This window comes from Trachypithecus francoisi, unplaced genomic scaffold, assembly GCF_009764315.1.
Source record: "Trachypithecus francoisi isolate TF-2019V2 unplaced genomic scaffold, Tfra_2.0 Lachesis_group11, whole genome shotgun sequence".
Lineage (NCBI taxonomy): Eukaryota > Metazoa > Chordata > Mammalia > Primates > Cercopithecidae > Trachypithecus > Trachypithecus francoisi.
The window spans coordinates 56,582,731-56,589,868 of record NW_022681456.1 but is presented as its reverse complement, the minus strand read 5'-3'; positions in this window follow the sequence as shown (position 1 = coordinate 56,589,868).

Below are 7,138 nucleotides of genomic sequence, written 5' to 3'. Positions count from 1 at the left end.
GAGACAAGGCACACAGAAACAACCCCCAATGTAGATACAAAGGGTATAGTAAAATTATACTGTTAATCAAATCTTATAAAATGTACTTTTCTTATTTTTGCTCATTCAAAACTTCCCATGAATTTTCGTCTAAGTTGAGACGTAGTTTTAGGAAGCCATTGTTGCTGAGGCTTGAAGAATTAATGCTCTTCGAGGCAGAACTGGGGCATCTATTTGCGTGCTCCAACTGTTTAAGATAACTCAGCATTCCCATGCACATACATATAGAACTAAATTTGCTTTGACGATATCTCCTTTTTCATCACTGTCATGCTTACTTCTACTTACATTACCTACTGTTTTTTCATTCTAGATTTGGTATTGCTTTCATTCTAGATTTGGTTTGGCTTTTCTGAATAGGTTTCAGCTTGATTTGTCCCTTTATCTCCATGCGGCCCTTAAATGCAACTCCGTTGTCCACAGCTTTGACTTGTGGTCCCTAGGAGGGACCTCTGCCTTTGACCCTTCAGTGATCCATCCATCCTTCCTTGGTCCTGGGTTGGAAGTTGGGGAGTTGGATATTCTCCAGCTTTTAAGGACTTTGGCTATCATCAGGATGGCCAGCTCTCAAAATTTATTTCTATTAACATTTAGGAAGGATGACTTTCATGTAAACAACACATTCCCACTGGTGTAGCTGGGTTTTGTAAAACTCCCAGCATACTAGAAATATCCTTAGTCTTTTTCTCCAACTCAAGAATGCAACTAGAAATGTCAGCAAGAATGGCATTATTAGCAGAATATCTTTAAATTGACTGTGATTTATAAACATCATTACTTTATAATGCAAAATAATACTTCGGATGTATTTCAAAATTGGATAAGATACCTCCGTTATTTTTTAACCTTTTTATTTTTAAAGCAATGGAATTCTTTTTATCAGGAGCCTTTAACTAAGAAGCCCAACATATTTAAAAAAAATCGAGAGAATTTCACTGATTGGATTAGAATGGGGCCCAGAACTTGATCCCTTCAGTGTTCTGTGGACCCTAAAGCCCCTCAATAAAATCCTTAGGGCTTTGCACAGCACAATTTGAAAACTCGGTGGCCTTGCTTACATCGTAAATAACAAGCAATGATTCCGTGGAGATGGAACCACTGAACTGTGACAGCATAGTACCATTTGGAATATTGGAACTGAACTTTAGTGCACTGCCCTATTCCATCATTACCATGTTTCTCCAGGCCATTTGGTAATTTTCAGACTCTTCTTGTGACTTGTGAAAATGACCTAGGAGACAAGGATGCCTGGCCTCTTGCTCTCTCCCAGGCTGTCAATGCCATCTCACCTTCATCCAACTCACTCTCTTCTGCCTAGCTCTTGCCTTCCTGAGTGCCATCTATCCACTTCGCTGTGCCCTCTGGAACCCTCTTTCATTGTCAATATACTCCATTATCTACGCCACACCAAGTTTTGCTCTGTTCTGTATGTTTCCTTATCTTGGTTAAGGACAACACCATCCTCCCCCTGCTCTCTGTCATCATCCCTGATTACTCCCTCTCAAGTACCCTCTACTTCAAATTAGTCACCAATTCCTATGAATTCTAGTTCAGAAGTGTCTTGCAAATCTGACATCATCATCTCTCCTCTAGGCTGTTAAAATAACTCCTTGAACACACACCTTTGAATATAGTCTGTACTATAAAAGTTTTCTGAATGCAGTGCCTATTAGTTTTAATCTTTCTCAAATGTCTGTGCCATGATTCTTGGCTTCATCCCTGCTTGTTTATATTCTTCCTGGCTTTAATCTCATATTTGGATAAAAATATTTAAGATGTTTTTCTATGCAATGTTTATAGTGGGCTGTCTTTTGAAAGACTAATAGTTATAGCCTTAAGGTAAGATTTTCATATATATAAGTATATAGCAAATTTCAGCAATTTTACTTACATTTATTTTCTAGAGAAGAAGTTCTCAACCTTGGTTTTGTTTTGATCAGGTATTTTGGAGATCACAGTGAGAAGAAGTAAAACAATAGCATGCTTGGAAGCATGCATGACTCAGAGTCATTTTTACATTGCAGTTGGTCAAAAAATCTGAGTTTTCTCAAGGGAGGGTGCCATGTTTGATAACATCATCTGATGTGTATAACTTAAATCTCCCAGTGTCTCAGTTTCCTCATCTGTAAAGTGGATAGCTTAAAGTAATCCAGGTCAATGATACCCAGATTATAGGAAGGCAAAGTTAATTGTATGATTAATGTAGAATTCCTAGCACAGGGTGTTTCTCAATATGAACTTTCAATGACTAGGAGGCATTACAATCAATCCAGAGAAGAGACGTCAGGAAATTTTACAGCTTATAGGCCTTACCTGACCCACAGATGTATTAAGTTTTGATTGTGCTGTGTTTTTGATTCTTTTAAGGTGAATTGGTTACCAACCTTAACAAAGTGGGGGAATATTATATAAAATACATAGTTTAGTTTTCTTTTGAAACACTTGAAGATGTGGTAATACTAATCGATAGTGGTCAAGAATTCTATAAAGTTAGTCCTAGTTGCTGCTCTATCTATTGCTTTATGTCAAGGGTGCATTATTCTTTCCCTACCAGTCAGTTTCCACCTCCTGGTCTGAATAATTTTGGTGGACCTGTCCTGTTATTTTAGGGATTAATAAATTGGATTTAAATTACATCAACTTTTGTGAATGACAGTACTGTCTCTTCAAAGAGCAAGCATGAGTCATGCTTTTCTGATGGCCTTTCTGATGTCGTTTAGAGAATTACAAAGCTGTTCGTGCTCGGTAAGCACCTCCTATTTGAAAAACTGTGGTAGGCATGAGTGTCTCCTTGAGAAACACCCTGTTGTTTCTCTCAGGGATTTTGTTATCTAGTAGGAAGGAAAAGACAAGGATATGTGTAATCATACATCAGGGAATAATGTGGTTATGTCCAATAATAGAAGTACAGGGAGCTCTTGTGTCATAGAGAGAAAAAAGGTGTATTTGGATGAAATCTGGGAAAGAACAGTGCAGTCTTCATGAAGGGGTTCATTCATTCAGCAAATGCATTTAGGAACATTACATAGAGGAATAAGTGGTATGTGTTGGGCATATAGAACCTGCTCTTGAAGGACAGGGAGTCTAATGGGGGAGAGAGGAGCAAGTGAGACCAGCAAAGTATTATAGAGAAAGACTACAAGGGGAATGGGTAGCAAATAGTTTAGTGCAGTGATTGATTCTACCTGAAGTTAGAGACATGGGGAAATTTATCTTGGGGGACTCCAAAGAGGATATAACTCTCACATTTGGAATTTAAATGGTGAGCAAGCACTCAGGTAATGAAGAGCAGATAAGAGTGAGTTTTAGGTAGATTAAGCCAAAGAAAGTAAGATATGTTAATTGGATTTTAAAGAGAAGATAGGGTTATAATAGTTATAAACGGAAATTTGGTGTATTAGGTAGAGAGAAGAGCCATAATTAAGGCATGTGGTTTAAGGCATATTCAAGATTGATCAATAACTCGCTTTGACCCCATCAGAGTGTAGTGAGAGTTTAGAGTAGAAAGCAAGATGGGTTTTAGATTATGGCAGGCCGTGGGAGCCAAAGCAAAAAGTTTAACTTTAGTAAATGGAGTGTGCCAGAATGTTCTTGAATGTAGAAAGACAGGCCCAAGGCTAAACTGTAAGAGAAGAATTTTGGTGACAAATGTGGGGGGTGGATCATCATGAGGGGAGACTGGTGTGTGTGTGGGAAGGGGAGGTGAGATTAATCGGACTTGAGATTGCTGTCTCTTAATGATTATTGAAGATTTGGGGGCGGGGGGCAATGCCCACATGTTGCCATAACCTTATCTTTTGTTTTAAAATGGAAGTACTATGTAGACAGAGAGGAGAACAAAAATATTATGTAAAAAGAGAGGAACACTACACAAATAAATATTGTACTGGACACTCTATTGTTTGATTTTTCCAGGAGACTGCTGTTGCTGAAAAGCCTTGTTTATTGTGAGGAGGAGGGGAGAAACTGGGGTGAGAAACGTTGCTACCTGTTGCAGCAGCTACCTGGTCACCCAAAAGATTTGCATAATTTCTTCTTCCCACTGTATCCCATTCCAGCAGCCAATATCTATAACAAAAGGGAAGCTATTATAGAAGAAAATTTAACAAAAATATTAACTAGGCATTTGTTTGCACTATATGTACTCAACATTTTATGGATTCTGACTCATTCAATCTCCACAACAACACTGTGTGGTAGATTATTTATTTCATTTTACAGTTGAAATAACCAGAACTTTGAGAGGGGAAGTTACAGAAGCAAGGTCATGTAATGAATAAGAGGCAGGGCCAAGATCTGAACCCAGAAATATCCAGATTCAAAGACCCTTATTTCTCCAACAAATCCATCCTACTATTTTTCATGTTTGTATTATTTTAGAAAATGCTCTTATAAAATATTATTGTTGATATATGTCTCCCAAGTTGATATCACACATCTCAAATTTGTACATTAAGGAAAGAAGCAAATTAAGGAAATTCAGATAAACAGAATACATCCCTTTCCAATTTTGTTCATGCAAGTTTAACTTTTACATACTGAAAAGCCTACTATTACAAAATTAGGCAACCACAAATGTAAATGTTATTTTGTTTTTTTCTTATAATTATTAGACTGACTGGAAGAGTTGATCTCACCTAAGATTGGAAAATAGTTTTGTACATCAACTCTCACAGGAACATCAAAAATTAAACTGATAAATTTATGTGCCACTGTGAATTCTTTATGACTGAGTTGTCAATTGCTTTCATTCAGGCAATAAGCAAATGTTTATGAAGTAGCTACAATGGGCAGAGTGCTTTGCCAGGATATGTGGAAAGTTTCAAAAGATGCAGCTGTAGACATGATTTTCATCACAAGAGAGTTATGATCTAATAAAGAAGATGGACAAAAATATATAAAATAGGGGAGAAATGAGCACATATATAACTATATCTCTATGACATGAGATCATGTATGCATTACTATAAAACAATGATGACTGTAACAGTGATAGATGTATGTCTAGAGACTACAAAAATGGTCAAAATAAAGCAGGAATGCTTCTCATAGACTGAATATGATAAAGTAGTCAATTCTGAGAAAAATTTGGAAGAAATTTTATAAAATTAGAAACCAAAGAAGTCTGTAGAATTCAAATACTTTTTAGACTTTTAATCTTTCCAAGTTGTACAGTCCGCGACTAATAAGTGATATAAGATAGAAAAACTTAAATTCAAACCAATTTAGCGTGCAATGTTTTACATTCTCAGTGGAGCTTATAAACTTCATTCTTTTTCAAAGTTGCTCAAAGTTAAATAAAAGATAACTGGAAGGCTAGTGGGTACAAATGAAACTACACAGAGTCATCAAAACAAATATATATGATATTATGATAAAAGTTGCTCATATTAATTCATGATAACATTAATTATTTTGGATTTAACAGTAAAATAAGGTATCATACTGATGTTATGATTCAGTGAAAAATCCATTGAAGTAGCCACTATTCTCTGGGTCTTCCAGTTTTGAATATAGCTGTGAATAATTATTGATGAATAATTAATAGTCATATTCACAATAGTTTAATCTATATTAGTGATAGCCTGTGGTTCACATTAGTCATGGAAGGTGGCAGCTTTGGAATTAGGGGTTTGAATTCTGAAAGTCCTTAGTTTCTGCCATTCTACTCTATGTATAACCAGAGAAACAATCCTTTATGCTCCTTGAGGAAAAGTATAATACAATGGCTCAAGAGCTGGATGAAAGCAGAAGGAATTATGGTTTTATTTCTGACTTAGAACACGATTAGCTCCTACCTTGGACAAATGTGGTATACAGTAGTCCCTCCTTAACTGCAGGGGATATGTTCCAAGATACCCAGTGGATGCCTGAAATTGTGGATAGTAGTGAACCAGATTGCTGTCAATTGGAACAAATTTCTGTTTGTGTCTTCTAAGTATAGATTTAATGCCTTTTCTATTTTGCCTAAGCACTTATGCATTGTGGCTGTAATTTTTGCAGTTTGAGATAGGACAGCAAAACTAGCATGAATTTCTTTTTCCTTCTTCACAGTTTCACAAATAGATTTGTTCTTACCATAGATCGCAGCAATCTCAGTGTATGATTTTTTTCTTTCCTTATAAAGTCAATGGCTTTCACCTTTTCACTTTAAGGAAGCACTTTGCAGCTTCTGTTTGCATATCCGAATTGCCAATATCACTATCCTGTGCTTTGGGGCCATTGTGAAGTCAAATAAAGATTATTTGAACACAAGCACTGACATACCACAACAGTTAACCTAATAACTGAGGCGGCTGCTCAGTGACTAACAGTTTGGTTGATTAGGCAACAGGGATATGCTGGACAAAGGCATGATTCACGTCCCTACATGAGACAGAGCAGGACAGCCTGAGATTTCATCATACTACTCAGAATAGCGTACAATTTTAAACTCATGAATTGTTTCTTTCTAGAGTTTTCTATGTAATATTTTTGTACTGCAGTTGACTGTGGGTAACTGAGACTGGAAAAAGTGAAACCACAGGTAAGGAGGGACTACTACATCTTGAGCACTGATTTCTTTTTCATTTGTCCTTTAATTCATTCAACGATTTTTTTAGGAGAGTCTACAATGTGCCAGGTACTGTTATAAAGTGCATAAAAATGAAACTAGTCCTTGCCTTACTAGCACTTATAAAATGGAGGGAAAAGAAGTAACTACAGATAAAGATGAAATTTCAGATTGTAAAAGATCTTCGAAAAAAAAAAGTAGGATGCTATGAGAGAGAAGCAGGGGCTGGCAGTGAACCAGTTTTAGGTTGTCTGGTTAGAAAAGTCTCTCTGAGGTAGTGACATTTGAGCAGAGACTTGAACTGCCAATTTCAAGAGAAGAAAACAAGAAGGCCATGCAAGGCCCAGGAAACAACACTTATAGAGATCCTAGTGAAAGGATGTGGCAAGTATTAATATGAGGAACCTGGAGGAGGCTGATATGAGTGTAGCTTTGGAAATAAAGAGGAGAGTGGTCATGGTTTAGAATAAGTTTTGAGAAGCTAGATCAGCACAGGGCTTCTTACACCTTAGTCATGTTAAGGGTATTGGATTTTTATTGTAAGGA